Here is a 22,367-nt window from a genome sequence, read left to right as displayed (position 1 = left end):
ATTTGTGGTTAGAGTAAGCTTAATTAGGAGAAGAGCTGCTTGTGATATTAACTTCATTTTAGGGGGAGGTCAGAGAGTTTTCAAAGGATTTTTTTTAATGAAGAAAAGATGAAAAGATGAGATAATGCCGAAATGGATTTGAATTATAAATAAAAGAGCCTGTATTGAGTTTTCAACTTCATGGATACTACATGTGATATGGCTGTCGTCAGTGTAAAGAAAGAAAATATCTGTGAAGTCATGTTTTCTGACATCTTCATTTGGTGTTTCCACTTCTTGGAGGAAGGTCGAGGGGCTTTGAAATGGTAAGGTACATTCTTATAGTGGCTCTTACAAATTACTGGTTTGGGTTACAGTCAACAGTAATAAGCTTGATGCCTTGATTATTTTCTAGCCCCTTGCAAGAGCTAAGAGGAGTGCATCTACGTAATGGGGATAGAATAATAGAACCAAGAGGCAATGTGATAAGCAATCAAAACTTAACTATATATATGTAAATTTGAAAACATATTTTTAACTTTTTTCTGATGGTCTGCTATTAGTTTTCTTCTACTGAAACTAAAAAAAGGAAAACAGAAATAGTAGAAATGCTCCTATGCTTCTTAGAATGAGTGGAGGGAACAAGGAGTTGCAGGAATTCTTTCTAAGAAAGAATTTCTCTTCAAAATATAAGGCAAAATCATTTTCTGAAAGATGTGGGGAACAAGAGCAATCTATAAAGAATGTAGGAGTGAATACTTCTTTTGCACTTTTAATAATTTTTTCTATCTCAATATTTCTCAATAATAAAACATCACAATATGCCAAGGCAGAACATGACATCATGTAGTTCATTCAAGTCCTTCAACAAATGGGGAGATTTAAAATAACTCTTATGGGGAGAGCAGAAAGAGAGAGAGATTTAAAAAAATAATTAAACAAAGTAGGAAGAGAAGAGAAAGTAAAGAGAGAGAGAAAAAAATTATGACTAAAAAAATCACAAATATATTCAGGCAATGTTGATTGGTCCAATATGAACTACAAATTTGAAGGACAAACTCATGTCATGGTCCAAGTTTTTTTCTTGTTCATGTGAATTCTACACCAAATGTCATGAATATTTATTTTACATCTGTAGAGCATCTCTCACCAGGCTATTTTCCTAAGACTTCTATCCAAGGACTTTATAACACTTAAAACAAAAGAAAATGGCATGGGATAGAGATAGGAACCTATAAAAATAGGATGGATTTCATACATATTTCATGGAGAATGATTTCCTAAAAACACAAACTTAGAGCTTTTGACCTAAGTCTGCAATATATGCAGGGAGCCCAGTAAATATAAATTAATATAAAGTTTTAGCTGATCTTATTGTTTAAGAAAGTATTGGTCAAATTTAGATACACATACAGTGCCAGTCTATTCTTGAAAGCCAAATATTTTATGAACATATAAAATAAAGATGAAGAGAAATGAAGGCAATATAAAGTATAATTTTTAAGGAAGTAGATAGTTTATATTACTGGGGGGGGGGGCAGTATGTCCATGGAAAATAGGCTAATGTCAGAGTAAATAAAGATAACTCAGTTTTAGAGCAGATATTGATAAATCCTTACAATAGAAAAGAATACTAGAGTATGCAATAGGAGCACAATTTTATCCCTTTGAAGTATTATGCTGCTTTCCACAAACCAGTAACTCAGGTAGAATATATTTCAGGGGTTTATACATTAAATGGATTGCAATTATAAGTACATTGTTAGAGGGTAAGCTTGAATCACTAATAGACATGGTGTACCATTCTCATGGGGCTCTGTGCTCATTGGGGGATCTCCTTGGAGATTCTCTCCCTCTGCCTCTCCTCCAGCGTGTATGCATACACTCTCTCTTTCTCTCTAAAACAAAGAAATCTTCAAAAAAATTTAAAAAATAAAAATTTATATTATATTTAGGTAAAGACTCAAATTTATCAAGCATTTATTAGATAAATAAAAATAACAAAAATGAAAGAGTATACCCTTTTCCCCCAGACTTGCCACACACACACACAAAAAAAAAATTGTTGAAATTTAAAGTAAGCAGAAACCTTTAATTAACCTCCCCTCCTTTTTTTTTTTTTTTTTTTTTAAATTTGACCTCCCTAACCTTAGTCACTCATTCCTTGAGCATGGTGTTTTCAAAACTATAGTCAACAAAACTAGCCACAGGATATTCCTGTGTTATGACCATGGGAAATAGATTTCAAATATGACCTCAATGATTCTCACTTCTTGGCATTCACGGCCTTCAGTATGGATCCATGATAACAGTCAAGGGAAATTAGGATGTGTATACAGGATGCTGGTAGTTGGGCAGATACTAATGGGGGTCAGTGGAAATCTCTGATTGCCTTAATTTCCTTAGTGAAGTATATAGAAAGTGCTACAATTGTTTGAGAGTGAAGATTTATTGAATGACTGAAAAGAGAGAAGTTGTGAAATAGCCATTAGGAGTGGGAGACTACATAGATCAGACAGAAATAGTATGATTGAGCGGCAGCAGTAAGAGTCCACAGGGGTGGGAATTATATACCTGAGTCTGGGGATTAGGAGAGAAGTTGGGGCAGATACATAAATTTGGGGATTAAGAACCCATATGATGGGAAGTGAAGTCAGGGAAGAATGTGGAGTAAAGAGTGCCAGGAATTTGTTTCTTCACCTAGAAAACAATTGTACTGACACAAACTGAAGTGCATGTTTTGGAAGTCTATTGGAGAGTCTATTTGCACACTGCACCACCTAGTGGAAAGCTTGGCTGATGAGTTGTTAATATTTGCCCATTTCAGCTTTCAGTGTCCTAGTGACTACCTAACCCTCCACCCCATAGCATGGCAAGCAGCTGTGGAAATGGCAACCCATATTTCTGGCTTGGGTTGCTGGAGCCAGGGTGGGCAATAAGGACCTTGTATTTCAAATATTGGGACTCTGTGTTCACATATTGTTATTCCTGATCATTTTGGTGCAAAAGGCAAGTCACAATTGTTTTAATCTCTACTGGCTTAAGCAGTCTACAGGATACTTAAAAGGACAATCCCTGGTTGTCTTTTGGATATTCAAAAATAGCCACTCATTCAGAGGATTTAGTAGGCCACTGGGCATGCCCAGGGAAAGATTCTGGCTCAGAAAAGACCTGAGAAGACCTTAAACTTTTACTTGTGTTTGTGAAAGGAAGGCTTAACATTGCTAAAATGTCAATGCTCTAAAAAAATGATCCACAGATTTAATACAATCTGTATCAAAATCCTAACAGTTTCTTTTGCAGAAGTGGTAAAGCCAGTTCCCAATTCGTAAGGAATTGCAAGGGGCCCCAAATAGCCAAAACAATCTTGAAAAAGAATAATGTTGGAGTACTCACATCACGTATCTTCACTTTGAGACTTACAACAAAACTATAGTAATTAAAATACTGTGGTACTGGCCAATGGACAGACTCACAAAAAAACAACTTTTGCACATCAAAGGGTATTATCAAGATGGCAAAAAGCCTATTGAATGGAGGAAAGCCTACTGAATGGAGGAAAATATTTGCAAATCATATATATTTGCAAATCATTTGTTTAAGACTCAACAACAACAAAACATAAACAAGCCAATTTAAAACATGGACAAAAAAACAAGAACTTTTGTTTGCCCCATGTTGGGGCACCTCTGTGGCACAGTCAGTGGAGTGTCCAACTCTTGGTTTCAGCTCAGGTTATGATCTCCGGGTCAAGCTCAGTGCAGATTCTGCTTGGGATTCACTCTCTCTCTCTCTTTCTACCTCTGCCACCAGCCCCCTTGCTCGTTCTCTCTCTAAAAATAAAATCTTTTAAAAGTGGACAGAGTTCTTGAATAGACATTTCTCATATATATATATGTATATATATAAATATATAAATATTTATTTATATATTTATATATATAAATAAATGGCCACTAACCATAAGAAAAGATGCTTGAAATCATTTGTCAGTAGGGAATTGAATATCAAAAGCATGATAAAATACCACTTCATACCTTCTGCATGGCTATAATCTGAAAAACAGCAAATAACAACTGTTGGCAAAGATGTGCAGAAATTGGAACCCTTTGTATCAAATGGTAGGAATATAAAAATGGTGAGCTGCTGTGGAAAACACGTTGGTGGTTTTTCAAATGATTAAACATAAAACTAATGTATGACTCAGAAATTTCACTCTTAGGTGTATATCCAGAAGAACTGAATGCAGAGAAACAAACAGATATTTGTACACTAATGTTTAGCCAAAAAGATAGAAACAACCCAAGTGTCCATCAACAGATGAATAAACAATATATTATATCCATACAATGAAATATTATTCAGCCACAAAAGGGAATGAAATTTTGATATATGGAACGACGTGGGTGGACTTCGAAAATACTATGCTTTAGAAAAAATAAGCCAGATGCAGAGGGACAAATACTGTACAGTTTCAGTTATATGAGGTACTTAGAAAATGTAAGTTCATAAAAAGTAGAATAGAGATTATTAAAATTGGAGAGATGGGGAAGGGAGAATTATTAATGGATACAGAGTGTTTTTGGGAATGCTGAAAAGTTCTGATCATGTATAGTGGTGATGGTTATACAACATTGTGAATGTATTTATGTGATACCAAACTGTGCTCTTCTGGTTACAATTATTAATATTATGCTATGTATATTTTACTACAATAAAACTTTTTGAAAAAAGAATCCATCTGAAGTTTGCATTCATGAATTTAAACTGAGTCCAGTCAGTACAGTTGAGTATTTTTCTTTAGCATTGCCAGGGTAATTGATATGCCAATGAATAATTGAAATAATTAATAGGAGCCACTCATGTAGTGATATTGAATAAGAAGAAATAGTGGAAACTTGTATTCTGTAACCAGTATAATAAATAAATACATAAAGGGTAAAGTGCTTATCTCTTTAGCTTTATCATGGCCTAAACCTTCCATTATTTAGGTGTGAGTAAAGCAAGAAAAAATTGGTGGTGGTAAAAAGTGTGGATTTTTTTATTTTTTTCTTGATTTTTTTCCTGTGACTATGTGAATCATTTTATTTTTCTGTTCATAGACATCCTGTGATGCACATATTGATTTGAAATCCCTTGTATGCAATCTTCTGGCAGCTTATTGGGAACTGCTTCTTTATATAAGATACTTCCCTGGAGAACAGAGTAGACACCCAAAATAGAATTTCCCAAAGACCTGGAGATATATGGAATTAGACTTGTTTTTGTGTTAGTGAGGAAGTAGGTAGAAACAAATTAGACTATTAGAATGCTTTTTCTTACATTAGAGTTTGGCAAACTAAGGCCTACAAATGAAATCCAACTATTTTTGTATGGCCATGAGTTTAAATTCATTTGCATTTTTAAATATTTGGAAAAGAAAAAAATCAAAATATGAACATCATTTTGTGCAAAATTATATGAAATTCAAATCTCAGTTTACATAAGTAAAAGTTTTATTGGAACACAGTCATGCTCATTTGTTTACAAATTGTCTGTGGCTGCCTTTATGTTGGGTTGGCTGAGTTGACTAGCTGCAATAGAAACCATTAATTAATCTCGAGCCCTTTACAAAAAAGGCTTGTTGACCCTTGATCTGTGTGATCAGGAAAATAATACATCCCATCCTCATTCCCCCCTTTTGTTCTCTGACTTTTATAATGAGAATTTTTCACAAATTAGTCTTGTAAGGAAAGCTGTGGATTGGTATTATAAATCACTGAGCAATTCAATTTCCTTTCAATGCACCAACTTTCCTATTCTTTCTAATGTATAATTCTAATATCTGACATCCTTAGTGCACTTTCATAACCTTCCTTCTATTTGAATTATATGAACAATAGCCAAATAACATTCACATTAAAACTATGAGACATATTTTAACATTTAATATTTATTGAGAGTTTATCTTCCTCCATAAGAGTAATATTCTAGGTTTGTGGTTCTAGTTTCAGATAATTCAACAATAAAAATCAAGAATGCAGGTGTTTTCCTTCTTTCTGACCTGTGAATTTCAGAAGCCTTGTACTTCATGGTAGCAAAAGGCTGCAGCAGCTCCAAATGTCATGCTCTTATATGACAATAAACAAATGTAGGAATGAAAAACCTAAATGTGAGACAGGAAGCCATCAAAATCCTTGAGGAGAACACAAGCAGCAACCTCTTTGAACCCATTGATCATAGCAACTTCTTACTAGACACATCTCCAGAGGCAAGGGAAATGAGCAAAAATAAACTATTGGGTTCATCAAGATAAAAAGTTTTTGCATAGCAAAGTAAACAATCAACAAAACTAATAGGCAACCTTTGGAGTGGGAAAAGATATTTGCAAATGATGTATCTAATAAAGGTTTAGTATCCAAAATCCATAAAGAATTTATCAAATTCAGTACCTCAAAACCAAATAATCCAGTTAAGAAATGGGCGGAAGGCATTAATAGATGTTTTTCTTTTTTTTCAGTAGTTTAAAATTCAAGTTCAATTAATTAACATAAAGTGTATTATTAGTTTCAGAGGTGAGTTCAGTGATTCATCAGTCTTATGTAATACCCAGTGCTCATTACATCACGTGCCCTCCTTAATGTCCATCACCATCATTTTTCCAAAGAGGACATCCAATCCAGATGGCTAACAGACACATAAAAAATAAAAAGATGCTCAACATCACTTATCATCAGGGTAATACAAATCAAAACTACAATGAGATATCACCATACCTCTGTCAGAATGGCTAAAATTAAAACACAAGAGACAACAGATGTTGACGAGGATCCAGAAAAAGGGTAGCAAAATACTGATTTATAAGGGATACATGCACCTTGATGCTTATAGCAATATTAACAATTGCCAAACTATGGTAAGAGCCCAAGTATTCATTGGTTGATAGATCCAGCGCTTTCTACACTCGATATGTCTTCTAAGCACAACATCTCCAAAGACCAGATGGATTTCACAGATATCTACAGAACTTTACATCCAAACGCAACTGAATACACATTCTTCTCAAGTGCACATGGAACTTTCTCCAGAATAGACCACATACTGGGTCACAAATCAGGTCTGAACCAATACCAAAAGATTGGGATCGCCCCCTGCATATTTCTCATTGAAATTAGAACTAAATCACAACAAAAAGTTTGGAAGGACCTCAAACACGTGGAGGTTAAGGACCATCCTGCTAAAAGATGAAAGGGTCAACCAGGAAATTAAGGAAGAATTAAAAAGATTCATGGAAACCAATGAAGATACAACCATTCAAAATCTTTAGGATACAGCAAAAGCAGTCCTGAGGGGGAAATACATCGCAATACAAGCAGCCATACAAAAACTGGAAAGAACTCAAATACAAAAGCTAACTAACCTTACACCTAAAGGAGCTAGAGAAAAAACAGCAAATAGATCCTATACCCAGCAGAAGAAGAGAATTATTAAAGATTCGAGCAGAACTCAACGAAATTGATACCAGAAGAACTGTGGAACAGATTAACAAAACCAGGAGTTGGTTCTTTGAAAGAATTAATAAGATAGATAAACCATTAGCCAGCCTTATTAAAAAGAAGAGAGAGAAGACTCAAATTAATAAAATCATGAATGAGAAAGGAGAGATCACTACCAACACCAAGGAAATACAAACGATTTTAAAAACATATTATGAGCAGCTATACACCAATAAATTAGGCAATCTAGGAGAAATGGATGAATTTCTGGAAAACCACAAACTACCAAAACTGGGACAGGAAGAAATAGAAAACCTGAACAGGCCAATAACCAGGGAGGAAATTGAAGCAGTCATCAAAAACCTCCCAAGACACAAAAGTCCAGGGCCAGTTGGCTTCCCTGGGGAATTCTATCAGTTGTTTAAAGAAGAAACCATACCTATTCTACTGTAGCTGTTTGGAAAGATAGAAAGAGATGGAGTACTTCCAAATTCATTCTATGAGGCCAGCATCACCTTAATTCCAAAACCAAAGACCCCACCAAAAAGAAGAATTACAGACTAATATCCCTGATGAACATGGATGCAAAAATTCTCAACAAGATACTGGCCAATAGGATCCAACAGTACATTAAGAAGATTATTCACCATGACGAAGTGGGATTTATCCCCAGGATGCAAGGCTGGTTCAACACTCATAAAACAATCAATGTGATTCATCATATCAGCAAGAGAAAAACCAAGAACCATATGATCCTCTCAATAGATGCAGAAAGCATTTGACAAAATACAGCATCCGTTCCTGATCAAAACTCTTCAGAGTGTAGGAATAGAGGGAACAGTCCTCAACATCTTAAAAGCCATCTACGAAAAGCCCACAGCAAATATCATTCTCAATGGGGAAGCGTGGGAGCCTTTCCCCTAAGATCAGGAACCAGACAGGGGTGTCCACTCTCACCACTGCTGTTCAGCATAGTACTAGAAGTCCTAACCTCAGCAATCAGACAACAAAAAGAAATAAAAGACATTCAAATTGGCAAAGAAGAAGTCAAACTCTCCCTCTTCGCAGATGACATGATACTCTACGTAGAAAACCCAAAAGACTCCACCCCAAGATTGCTAGAACTCATACAGCAATTTGGCAGTGTGGCAGGATACAAAATCAATGCCCAGAATTCAGTGGCATTTCTATACACTAATAATGAGACTGAAGAAAGAGAAATCAAGGAGTCAATCCCATTTACAATTGCACCCAAAAGCATAAGATACCTAGGAATAAACCTAACCAAAGAGGTAAAAGATCTATACCCTAAAAACTACAGAACACTTCTGAAAGAAATTGAGGAAGACACAAAGAGATGGAAAAATATTCCATGTTCATGGATTGGAAGAGTTAATATTGTGAAAATGTCAATGTTACCCAGGGCAATTTACACGTTCAATGCAATCCCTATCAAAATACCATGGACTTTCTTCAGAGAGTTGAAACAAATTATTTTAAGATTTGTGTGGAATCAGAAAAGACCCTGAATAGCCAGGGGAATACTGAAAAACAAAAACCATAGCTGGCGGCATCGCAATGCCAGATTTCAGGCTGTACTAAAAAGCTGTGGTCATCAAGACAGTGTGGTACTGGCATAAAAACAGACACATAGATCAATGGAACAGAATAGAGAATCCAGAAGTGGACCCTCAACTTTATGGTCAACTAATATTCGACAAAGGAGGAAAGACTATCTATCCATTGGCAGAAAGACAGTCTCTTCAATAAATGGTGCTGGGAAAATTGGACATCCACATGCAGAAGAATGAAACTAGACCACTCTCTTGCATCATACACAAAGATAAACTCAAAATGGATGAAAGATCTAAATGTGAGACAAGATTCCATCAAAATCCTAGAGGAGAACACAGGCAACACCCTTTTTGAACTCGGCCACAGTAACTTCTTGCAAGATACATCCACGAATGCAAGAGAAACAAAAGCAAAAATGAACTATTGGGACTTCATGAAGATAAGAAGCTTCTGCACAGCAAAAGATACAGTCAACAAAACTAAAAGACAACCTACAGAATGGGAGAAGATATTTGCAAATGACGTATCAGATAAAGGGCTAGTTTCCAAGATCTATAAAGAACTTATTAAACTCAACAGCAAAGAAACAAACAATCCAATCATGAAATGGGCAAAAGACATGAACAGAAATCTCACAGAGGAAGACATAGACATGGCCAACATGCACATGAGGAAATGCTCTGCATCATTTGCCATCAGGGAAATACAAATCAAAACCACAATGAGATACCACCTCACACCAGTGAGGATGGGGAAAATTAACAAGGCAGGAAACCACAAATGTTGGAGAGGATGTGGAGAAAGGGGAACCCTCCTGCACTGTTGGTGGGAATGTGAACTGGTGCAGCCACTCTGGAAAACTGTGTGGAGGTTCCTCAAAGAGTTAAAAGTAGACCTGCCCTACGACCCAGCAATTGCACTGCTGGGGATTTACCCCAAAGATACAGATGCAAGGAAACACTGGGACACCTGCACCCCGATGTTTCTAGCAGCAATGTCCACAATAGCCAAACTGTGGAAGGAGCCTCGGTGTCCATCGAAAGATGAATGGATAAAGAAGATGTGGTTTATGTGTACAATGGAATATTACTCAGCCATTAGGAAGGAAAATACCCACCATTTGCTTCGACATGGATGCAACTGGAGGGTATTATGCTGAGTGAAATAAGTCAATCGGAGAAGGACAAACATTATATGTTCTCATTTTTTTGGGGAATATAAATAATAGTGAAAGGGAATAGAAGGGAAGGGAGAAGTAGTGTGTGGGAAATATCAGAAAGGGAGACAGAACATGAGAGACTCCTAACTCTGGTAAACGAACTAGGGGCAGTGGAAGGGGAGGTGGGCGGGGGTGGGGGTGACTGGGTGACGGGCATTGAGGGGGGCACTTGATGGGATGAGCACTGGGTGTTATTCTATATGTTGGCAAATTCAACACCAATAAAAAATAAATTTGTAAAAAAAAAGGAAGGCACTTGTAATGAGCACTGGGTATTATATGTAAGTGATGAATTACTGAATTCTACTCCTGAAGCCGATATTATACTATTATGTTAACTGGAATTTAAATAAAAACTTGAAGTTACCAAAAAAAAAAAAAAAAAGATACATAGTTAGGGATTTGGCAGCAATGCTGGAGTTTTAACTATTCTTAATAGTTGTGGGAACTTGAGCAAGTTGCTTAATAATCTTTTGATTTATTCATTTAATAAATGGATATAATAAAAGTACCTACTATGAGGTTTTGAAGCTTAGTTGAAATGATATTACAGTGCATGGGTGACGGTTGGTTGGCTAACATCAAACCTCGTTCCCACTCCCTTCCCCCTTACCTTTTTCTTTGTCTACTTTAGAAGCTGGAGCAGCTAACACTCTTTTCCATCCTTCTTTTCAGCTCTGGTTGATTATGTAATTTTGTTTGGGAGATGAAACCTAAGTAGTTTTTCAGGGGTATTTCTATAAAAGGTTTGGTTTTTATACAGAAACAGAGAGATTGTTCATGCTTTCCATTTTTATTGACTTAAAAATAAATTCATTCATGTATTTAACATATATCTGTTGAGTGCCTACTATGAGACAGACACTATTCTAGGTACAGGGGACATATCAGTGAATAAAACATATAAAAAGCCCTTATCTCATGGAACTTTCTGGGGAGAGAGAGACCTTAAAAAATAGATATATAGCCTCTGAGAAGATGGTAAATGCTATATGAAATAAGGTAATAGCATTGAGCTGCGAGGTCAGTGGGTACAAACATTAAGTGGGTAGAAACATCAAGATAGGCTTTGCTGAGTCACTTTCAAGCAGAAATCTGAAAAAAAGTAAGGGCATGAACAATGTGGGTAACTAAGGAAAGAGTATTCCAGCTGAAGAAGCAGCCGGGGCAGAGACCCTGGCATAAGGGAACATGCCAAATAAAGAGGTCGGTACAATGGAAATGAGTGAGGGGAAGAGAAGTGAGGGATGAAATTAGGGATAGCTGTGTGAACTAAGCCCTCTTGCCAGCACGAGAGAACAGCTGATTGAATCATACACACACCTCCTCAGACCTTGTTGCACAGTTGAACTATTGCTAGAAGCCATCTGACTCAAGACTTCTTATTATGTGAAAGAAATAATTCTACATTTGTTTAAGCCAAGGGATGTGTTTTTCTGTAACTTGTGGACAAAATTATTACTAATTAACTGAAGTTCTTAGTTTAATGGCTGGCTGGCATATGCAAGTGCCCAAAGCATGTTGGCAAATACAGTTATGTGTATGTGTCTCAAGACCAGACAATCTCATATAGTTAGAGGTAAGTGAATCTTTAAAAATAACAGTGACAAAAGTTCCAGTAGACACAGTAAACAGAAAATTAAATGGGGTATTTTAGGAGCTTATGATTTCTCTATTACTGTGATAATCTGTGAGATATTTTACAAGTGCACAAAGAATTGAGTCAGCTGTGCCCTGTGCCATAACACGTAAACAAAAATTTAAAAAAGATGGCACCAGTGGTGTTACTATAATTTGTTCAAGCTCTTTAAAACCTTTTTTAAATCTCACTACTAGTCATTCAGAACTTTATAATTTAGCTGACTAGATTTTGAGTGTGATTTTATCTTACTGTATTATCCACTATCCATTAAATCCTGGCACAAACATGAGCCAGGACTTTGGTCTTTTGTGTGTCCCATAGACTGAAATAAAGCTACTTCCCAGTAGTTTTCTTTATGGATAAAGTTTTGTTCCTTCTGTTTCTGCCAATAAGAGAATTTGCTGGAGAAGTTCAGCTAAGTTGGGTAATCACATTGCAAGTATATTGCAGAAAGAATTCTGTTTGATAAAACCTGAAATAAATAAATTTTTAGTACTTTTAGCTTTAAAATCTATGAATTAGGGGCACCTGTGTAGCTCAGTGGTTGAGTGTCTGCCTTTGGCTCAGGTTATGATCCCAGGGTCCCAGGATCGAGTCTCACATCAGGCTTTCTGCAGGGAGTCTGCTTCTCCCTCTGCCTTTGTCTCTGCCTCTCTCTGTGTGTCTCTCATGAATAAATAAAATCTTAAAAAAAATCTATGAATCAGGGCACTGAGGAGGGCATTTGATGAGAGGAGCACTGGGTGTTATACTATTTGTTGCCAAATTGAATTTAAATAAAATATTAAAACATACAGTCTATGAATTAAAGTAGGAATACCATTTCAGCCAAATTGTTATATATAGCATTGCTTTAAACCTTTCTATGGTGACCTTGGATTAGTAAGCTAAAGATACAAATTGATATAGTTTTATGTGTATACATTGTAGCAATATATTGAAAGCTCAACAATGCATTTTTGATACTATCTGTAATTCTCATGAGTGTATCTGTTTCATAACTTTTTATCTAGCCACAGTTAACTGTCATTATCAAATGACCATCTTTATAAATAAAACTAAACCCGGTATAAAGGTTAAAACACTATATAGGAATGGACAACTGGAACATCCAAGAACTTTTAGAGAAAAAGATGAGGTACTAAACCCAAAAGATAAATGATCTCAAATGACTGTCATCTTCTCATACTACATTTTCTATGGAGGATTAGAAATCCAGATGTTAAGTGTTCCAGATAACTCAGCATAATACCGTTTTGTCCATTCAAGTTTTTGCTAAGTTAATAGAATACATTGTGTTTTCCCATAGATATTAAGATGACAGGTTTCCTGACATTTTGTTTATGACAATCTTAATTTTGCTAAAAATCTTTCATAGTAAAAGTATTTCATGAGATATATCAAGCTATGATATTTATAATTGTAGCATAGTTTAATGGCCTTGTGAATATATGAGATGATTTCATGAAATCAGTATACTAAAGGGAAAATGAAGAAGAAAAAATATCTTTAGTTTTTTAAACTATCTTTTGTACCGAGATTAACACGTAATTTTATAGATTGATTTAGAAAGGAATGAAATTAAATATGCTGTAATTGCTCTTTATTGATGTGAATTTGATATATTGGACCAATTAAGGACTCTTTTCTATACAATATTCTTCTTATTTTTGTGCAGAGGGCTCTGAATGAGCAGGTAAGGATGACTTGAATTTGACTGAAAGTGTTCTGGCATAGGCCCTAGTTTTAAAGTGTCAACATAAGTTCATAAATTATATCATATTGCAGGTACATTTCTGAAACCTGTTCTTAAACAGGTTGCTTGGTAACTTGTTTTTAGATTAAGTGAATAGGCAATTTTATAAGGAACTATTTCTGGAAATACCAACTCAGCATAACTAAGAAAAACAGAAATTTCATTGGTAATTGGAATAACTTTTAAATGCATAATGTTGCTCTCTTATGTGAAAAGCGGATAGTAAAGTAGAAAAAAGGAGATTATTGGAGTCTTCCATTTGAACCTTATAATTTGATTTATTTTTCTGAACATAGTAATTAGCTTAAAAAGCAAAATTATTATTAAATTTTAAAAATGAACTATTTTGGTAAATGTTTAATAAATTTTAAAAAGGTTTTGTAGAAATTTAATATCCATGAATAAGGAGATAATATGGCTCTTCTCTACTCTACTCCCCCATCCTCCAACAATTAGGGAGCCATGATATCAAGAAAGGTCACACAGTAATTGTCTACTACGGCCTTATTCTACACTACTTGGAATAGTACATATTACGTATTCTGAGTAGTATAGGTAAGTTGTTTAGTTTACTATATAGGAAATAATGTAGAAAAAGAAAAAAATACCACCTAAGAAGTCATTTTCATTATTCTTGTGTATATGGGAGGATGAGTGGTTCAAGGGTCTCCTAAACATAGCTCTGGTCTACTATCTCCAAGTTCATCAACATTTCATGGCTAGCTGTTGACTGTTATATAAGTGCAAAGACTTCAACTTATATATTATGGCCCCAAACGTTCCATTCTAATCTTCTTCATTCTCCACACCCCTCCTTTGTATTCTTCTACTGTCATCTAATGAAATTACACTACTCAATTTCTAAACCATGCCTTATGGTCTGCTATAAAGAAATTGCATATGCTATTTCCTTTACCTAGGAATAGTTGTACCTGTTTAACAAAATTCTACTCATTTTCTAGGCCTATTTCAAATGTCCTCTTTTATGAAATTATTCCTGATTCTGCCAACCAGAGGAAATCTCTCTCTTTTAGAGTCCCATAGAATTGATAGTACTAATCTTATTCTATCTTACAGTATAGGCATATGTGCATTTGTCTCATTTCCCCTTTCCACTCTGCTGGTATTTCCTTGAGGTAAGACTTTGTTATTTTTCCTCTTTGTATTCTCTGTAGCACCAAGATGTTAAACGAATTGGATCTTATTGAACAGAAGATTTAAGATAATGAGCTTCTTCCTTTACTTCAGTTTCTACAGATTAGCTTTCCATAATATAAAATGAAAGATCAACTATTTAGAGGTGATTCAAGTCTGAGTAGTTTGGAAACAAATGATCACATCTTTGGTTTATCATAGTCTTCCAGAATAATGATTTAAAATTTAGATTTGTTTGGTTGTGTAAATAAGATGAAGTCAATGTAAATGAGACAATGGTTAAGATGTAAACATTTATTGGAACTGAATGTATTTAATTTGATCTAAAAAATAACCACTTATGCAAATACACAGTTCTAAGTATGGAGGATAAGAAATAACCTTTTGGCAACAGAAAACTAAAATAATAGTATTGTTCATAATGCAATCAAAATGTAGTTCTTAGCTCTTGATTCTGTGTATTGCATACCTTAAAAAGAAAATAATACTTTTACCACACAAAAAATAGGGTAGCTTTTCTTACTATCTCTATTTCAATTCATGTCTGAAACAAAAATCTACTTTAAAACAAATTGACTTTGGGACACCTGGGTTGCTCAGCAGTTGAGTGCCTGCCTTCGGCCCAGGGCATGATTCTGGAGTCCTGGAATCGAGTCCCACATTGGGCTCCCTGCTTGGAGCCTGCTTCTCCCTCTGCCTATGTATCTGCCTCTCTCTATGGGTCTCTCTTGAATAAATAAATAAAATCTTAAAAAAAACATATGAGTCTTGTCTGGTTTCTTTAGTATTTTTCCTTTTAACTAAATTCCTTCTCTGCCGTACTTCTTCGGAGGATTTATGATGTTAGAGGCAGCCTGGTTTTGAGTCTTCTATCTGTGTACTAGTTCCAGTTCACCTCACCCACCTTGTTCAGTGTTTCAAGTTCCTGGTTATATAGGAGAGGAAAGGACTTCTTCCCCAACAGTCAGTTTTTAAAGTCACAGTATTATCACACAGAACATATCTAATATCAGTTTCTGACACATTTCTTTTACAAAATTAATACCAAAGTTCCAACTGAGTCACCCATCCAGGTAGCTTCACCAAAATAAAAGCAACTATAGTGACACGAGTTATATTTCATCCTTCACCTTTGGAAAGTAACCGAAGTCATATATTCTTTCCCATCATCTACCAGCATCCATCAAATCTTCCTGTGACTCTTGATAACAGGTGCTTTTTTCCCCAGAAATTAAAATTTCTTAGAAATGAGATGAGGATTTTACGATCTAGAGTCATACACTTTTTTCTCTTTCCTCAGTTGGGCCTAAGAATTCACCCTATCTCTGTCTCCTTTTCTTGTCACACCACATATACCCTCAACGGATTTCTTGCATAAGTTCTCCAGAATAGATTTTTAGGGGTTAGGTATTTTTTCTTTGCTTGCTTATATTTTGGATTTTCTTCTGTAGCCTAACCTGACTGTAATCTTTCCATAGTGTCTACGGAGAGATTTGCTCAGTTTGGTCAAACAGGTTGTACAACTCCAACTGAGCTTTTCTGTCATATCGCCCCCCACGGCCCCCACGGCCCCACCTACCTCAGTTCTAGGTGGCTCCTTTAACAGGTATGCTCAGAGTTTTTTCTTTTTAGATTTTTATTTATTTATTCACGAGAATACATAGAGAGGAGAGAGAGAGAGGCAGAGACACAGGCAGAGGGAGAAGCAGGCTCCATGCAGGGAGCCTGACATGGGATTCGATCCCAGGTCTCCAGGATCACGCCCTGGACTAAAAGCAGTGCTAAACCAGTGAGCCACTGGGGCTGCCCAGGTATGCTCAGATTTGAAAATGACTCTGTTTCCTGAGCCAAGTAAACCTTTTGCCTAGATTAGATCCTGAATTTTGCTCTGAGAAGATTATGAATAAATTATTCTCGCTATATGTGAGAAGAACTGAGTATATTGTCAAGATAATAGCAACTTAGAAGTTACTTCTACACATAGATTTCTTGAATCTAAAAGCAAATAATGTATACTTCCTATTAGGTGTTTTGTTTTTATTTTTTGCTTCCTATGAAATTTTAAAAATGCTAATTAAAGTTAAAAATATCATTGATATAATGGAAGGCCATTTTCAAACCAATATTTATAAATAAATTAACTTCTTGACCTTGAAATAGCTCATTTTTCTCACTATTCACATTTGGTTTTGCTGTACCATATAATAATAATTCTATTGTTCAAATTTCAGATAGACTACAGCTACTATCTTTCTAAGATTTCTTTTTTTTTTTTTTTGATTAGAGGATAGATTAAAAAGAATAAAAATAAATAAGTTTCTAGCAGCTGTGGCCAATTATAGAGGATACCATTCACTATTGATGGAATTCTTTGGTTCTTCAGATAACTCTGTGTTTATCTGAAGATACTATATGCTGAAACTGATGAAGTTATTGTCTGACTAGATAATACTATGCATTGATAAAGATGACTGATTATGCAAACTGAGGAATGCAGTTCCATAATATCCAAAACCAAAGATGATATAAATGGCTTTTAAATGTGTGCTATTTAACTGTAATTTACTTTGAATTTTTAATGACAATAGAAGAAATGTCTTTACTGTAGTTTTGTCTCTAATTTGTGCTTTTAATCAACACTATAGCGAAGATTTGAATTACAGTTTCAGAATTAGTATATTGAAAATGACACTAGAAATTGGAGAACCAAGGTGACTTCATAGAAATTAAAATTTTTCTACGTATATTTTGCAAACATTAGCTCTATAAGAAAATTGTGGAAAAAGAGAAGTCATGAGCAAACATATGTGGAGGAAAATGCACACATTGTATTGATCTTATGTGTGAATTAGAATATTATAGGCTACGTCATGACCTGTAATAAAGAAAACTGTTTTAACTTTGGTCAGTATAACTTCAAATTTATTTGACCAAGGAACACTTTTTATGTATAATAGGAAGTAAAATCCTGTGAAAACTTTAATTCTGCATAAAAAACCTGGGGGAATATTTCTCCAATACTTAGAAAAGCAAGAGTTTCAATTCTTTGCAAGTCTGATAAAAGATATAATAGACATTGTCATCTTTGCCTGACTTTAGCCTATTCATTTAGCAAACATATCACTTTTTCACTGAAATGCAATAAAACCCATGCTTGAAAATTAGTCATAGGCAATCACACATATAAAAGACATTTTATTTAGCTTTCTAAATGATTTATTAAGGAATGCAAATATTTAAAAGGGTAAATAGAAAGCTAATATAGAACCATGAGATAGACAACATCATTAATATGTCAGGCTATAAACAATACACATAGTATATGCCTAATGTATTTATCTATACAATTTTTCTTTTCAATGATATTTTGCTGTAGAAACCAAAGTATAGAGAACTATATATTTTTCATGTATCTTTTCCTTCTGATGATGTGATGGATTTTAAATATAAAGACTCAGATATTTTTTTTAAATCTTTTTTTATTTTTTTTTTAATTTATGATAGTCACACACAGAGAGAGAGAGAGGCAGAGACATAGGCAGAGGGAGAAGCAGGCTCCATGCACCGGGAGCCCGATGTGGGATTCGATCCTGGGTCTCCAGGATCGCGCCCTGGGCCAAAGGCAGGTGCCAAACCGCTGCGCCACCCAGGGATCCCAAGACTCAGATATTTTAATCTGAAGCATAACTCCCTTCTTTTCAAAATTTTGTTTCTACTCTGAAAAGCATAGTTAAAGAAACAGAAACCACAGAGATGTGTGTGTATGTGTATACACACGTGTATGTATAATACATGCACATGATAGCAAAGTCATATAGAAAACGTTAGAGAAAAGCAAATAGATTTTTGACTCATTCTTTCCCTTTACCAGAGACAAACTTTTAGGTTTATATCTTTATCAAGCTAAAGAATTTACTTGTACTGATAACCTTCTAAGTTTTTTAAAGCACAAATAGAAAAATTTAGTTAAGGTACTAATTCTTTAGCTCTTTATTAAAGTACGTTTTAAATGCTGTAGTACAGAAAAATGAAAACACCTCAGAATGCACTGCTTCCAAATGCACTGCTTTTTGTCTGTTCCTTGTTCATTTATCTTTACTCTTAGATGACTAAGCAGCTTAAGACACAGTGTTGTGCCTGTCAACCTCTACTTTTTAAATTACTCAACGGTGAAACAAGTGAAATGCAAGGATTAATTTTCTTTCTGTGGTTCCAATTCCGTGACCTATAGGCTTCCCAAACTAGAATATTCTTGTCATAAAAGTCATTTGGATTCTCTTTTTTACACTCCATTAGTTGTTTAAATTTTTCCACATTTTGATTAGTTTCATATTTATACCGTAACTTTCTTATATAGTTATCTGGAACATGAAGTTATCTTTTAAAAAATTGGGTTAAAATACACATAGCATAAAATTTATCATTGTGATCATTTTTAAGTGTGCAATTCAGTGGTGTTAAGTGCATTTACACTGTTGTGCAGCCATCATCACCATCCATCCACACAACTCTTCTCATCGTGCAAAACTTAAAACTCCCTGAATTAAACAATAGCTTCCCCTCCAGCTCTTGGCAACCACCATTTTACTTCCTATCTCTATGAATTTGACTACTGTAGGTACCTCATATAAGTGGAATCATACAAATTATCTTTCTTTCTCTTGTGCTGGTTATTATTTTAACCAAAGTGGCAATCACCCTGTTTGTTTTTTTTAACCTGTGGCCCTCTTTGTTTTAACTCTGTTGGTCTCCTCTTTTTGTGTGCTTTGATTTTCCTATAAGACTCGTGTATATTAGTTCTGGACTTTAATTTTATTGAAATGGTAGCATGACTTTGTATTTCCAAAATCTTCAGTTTTCTCATACAATGCCTTATTTTGCTTCATTGTTTTCTAATATCCAGTAATAAAAATAAGTACAACTTCCAAAAGGAATAGAGTTGCTAGGAATTAACTAAGAAGACAATACCACTTCACATTCTAGTTGGACTTTTTGAAGGAGTTGATAAACACACTAAAGTTTATGTAAAAAACAAACAAAACAAGAAACCCAAAGAGAAAAATGGGCAAGGCATATGAAATTATTTTATAGTCTGTATTGATTAGTGCTTATTTTATTCTTCTCTAAAGAAATTCAACTTATTCCAGAAAGACTCATATTCCTTCTTCTTCAAACTCATTTATTTTTATGTTACTACCATAGAGTATGAAAATGAATGTTAATGTTTTTAAACCTCAGGGAATAGCAATTATTGCAACAGAGCAAAAATAAACTCCCCTAAAAAGTCTGGCAATTATATGACAAAAACATAGGACTCTGACTTCAATGATAAAGTTCTCTTAAAAGGACTCATTGGAGTTACAATTACCAAATCATTTCAAAGGAAAGAATAAATGCATTTTACGAAACAAATTGGCATGGGAAATAATGTAGTATCAGGTTTCATCTAAGTGTACAACTCACTATTTCCCCTCGAGGCTTAAACAAATATTACATGAATGAGGGCTCTTGTAAAATGTTATGTTTTGAAATAGATTTCATTAATGGTTTCTAGTGATAATTTATTTCTCCCTTTATGCACAAGTCTCTTCTCATACTAATAATGGATAGCTTATTTGCATATAAATAGATTTCAGTATTTGCAGAAGCAGAGACCAAATATGTTTCTTTTTCTCCCTCTGGACATTGTTAAACAGATTAAAAAAAAAAAAAAAGAGGGGAAGGGGATATTGCAATAATTAGCAATGAGGAATTATAATAATTTTCTTGACCAAAAATTTTTGCAGGCAACTTTCTTTGGTGTTTTTATTGGTATACTTCATCTCAAAGGTTTAGACCTCTATTAAAATAATAAAAAAAAAATCTGCACAACTTTCTCAGTGATGATTTTTGGTGTACCTATGGCTCAAACAAAAACAACAAAACAGCTTGATATTGGTTATTGAAATGTTTACTCTGGCCCTCTGGGTATCTTCTTCTAATTAGTTTTTACTGTTTCTGATGAGGGGGTATGTTCCATCCTAGATAAGGTAAATGCCACTTCTGTGACAATATTGCTTAATTAAATAAATCCTTTGTTTTTGAAACATAACAAGTTGCATGCTTATGATCTAGAGAGATTTTTTCCTTTCAGTTAAAAAAAATGTACAGATGCTAATTTTTCAGTCATCATATGGTTAAAAGTATACCAAGTCTTCAAAAAAAATCATTAGAGAACATATGTCCTTCCTAAATATAATAAGAAGGCCTTTTAAGCATGCTTTCATTACAGCTAACAGTAGACATTAGTGAGGAAAGAACAATTAAATCAGTGCTTTTAAAAGATATCCACTTGATATTCAGCTACTTGACTTTAAGTGTTTGAAATAGGATATTTTCCTGTATCATAGTACACTTAGTATTTTTAAGTAATTCCTTTAGGAAATTAAGATAACAGCTGCTTTCTGGTAGGTTCGTTATCTATTAATAAGTGTGTCTTTCTGACCAGCAGAGGTCACTCCGTGTAAAGTGAATAATGAGTTTAGCTTTCAAAGAAGACAGCAAACATGACCATTCTATTTGAGCAATCCTATTTTACTTGATTTCTGTTACTTGCATGAATACTCTTTTCATCCCATGTTATACATGCTTTTCTAGGTGAGTGAGGCAGTTCCTCCGGGTACAAGACCTTTCCAAATATGAAGCCAAAACATTCTGAAAGAAATAGTAAAAACACTGTATTTAAATCTATGTATTTTTGAATATTATACAGATCTTTTCTACCAGTTAAAAAACAAAGTAAGAGAGAACAAGTCCTTCAGAGAACATGACACATTGTATCCTGCCACAGAGAGGCAGCCTTCACCAAAAGATGGGACTCAGGGCTCTTTGGTTTCTAGGAAAATAACATTATCTCTCGATTTTTTAAAAAAACATTGTTTATAATAGGTTTCGAAAGTAGCAGGATGTGGCATCCTTGACAGCCAGTGATGCGACAATATGGAGATTTGAAGGCAACTTGATTTTTAGAATTGTGATATTTTTGTTTTCCTTAGATGTGTATGTACTTATTATAAATTTAAAAGTATAGGTGTAAAATCAAAATTATATCCACTTATGGTATGCTAATGAATTAATGATCCATGAACAGAATACCTAAATTTATCATAAAGACCAATTTATTCCATCTTCTAGACCTTATTCACCTTTTAGAGAAATATCATGTTCAGGTGAAAGCATAACATTCTCATTTAATTAAGATGATTTTTTTTTTTGGCAAATTTGGTATTTTTGGAGAATACTGGAGATAGCTAAAGATTAGGAAGGCAGTGTGAAGTAGAAAAAGAGTTATTAAAATCATAGAGCCAGGCATAAATTCGATATTAACTCAGTTTCCTGTGAAATTAAATGGTTTTATTTTCCTTCCTTTGAGGGAGGATCCAAGGATTTTAAGTGGTTGAATGATGTGTCCTTACTCATTGTGTGGCTTTGAAGAACTTTTCCAGGCCATTTTATCCTCCTTCTATACAGGAGGAACCCAAAATTTAACAAGTTTTAGAGAATTTATGAAGGTCACATGGCTAGTGT

At 34.6% G+C, this 22,367-nt stretch overlaps 1 protein-coding gene across 40 annotated transcripts in view; it reads left to right on the top strand.

The window, feature by feature from the left end:
- The window catches only part of STPG2 (sperm tail PG-rich repeat containing 2), a 523,536-nt gene that overhangs the window by 271,307 nt on the left and 229,862 nt on the right, over positions 1 to 22,367 (top strand). For 2 of the 40 annotated variants that reach the window (XR_013371289.1, XR_013371290.1), the window contains exon 12: positions 16,280 to 16,407. The exons of the other annotated variants lie outside the window; for them this stretch is intronic. The gene's annotated coding sequence lies outside the window, so the exon portion shown is untranslated. The remainder of the gene's footprint in view (positions 1 to 16,279; positions 16,408 to 22,367) is intronic. 40 annotated transcript variants of the gene reach the window in all.

This window comes from Canis aureus, chromosome 33, assembly GCF_053574225.1.
Source record: "Canis aureus isolate CA01 chromosome 33, VMU_Caureus_v.1.0, whole genome shotgun sequence".
Classification (NCBI taxonomy): Eukaryota; Metazoa; Chordata; class Mammalia; order Carnivora; family Canidae; genus Canis; species Canis aureus.
The sequence above is the reverse complement of the archived record's forward strand: the minus strand, read 5'-3'. Positions and strand labels throughout refer to the sequence as shown.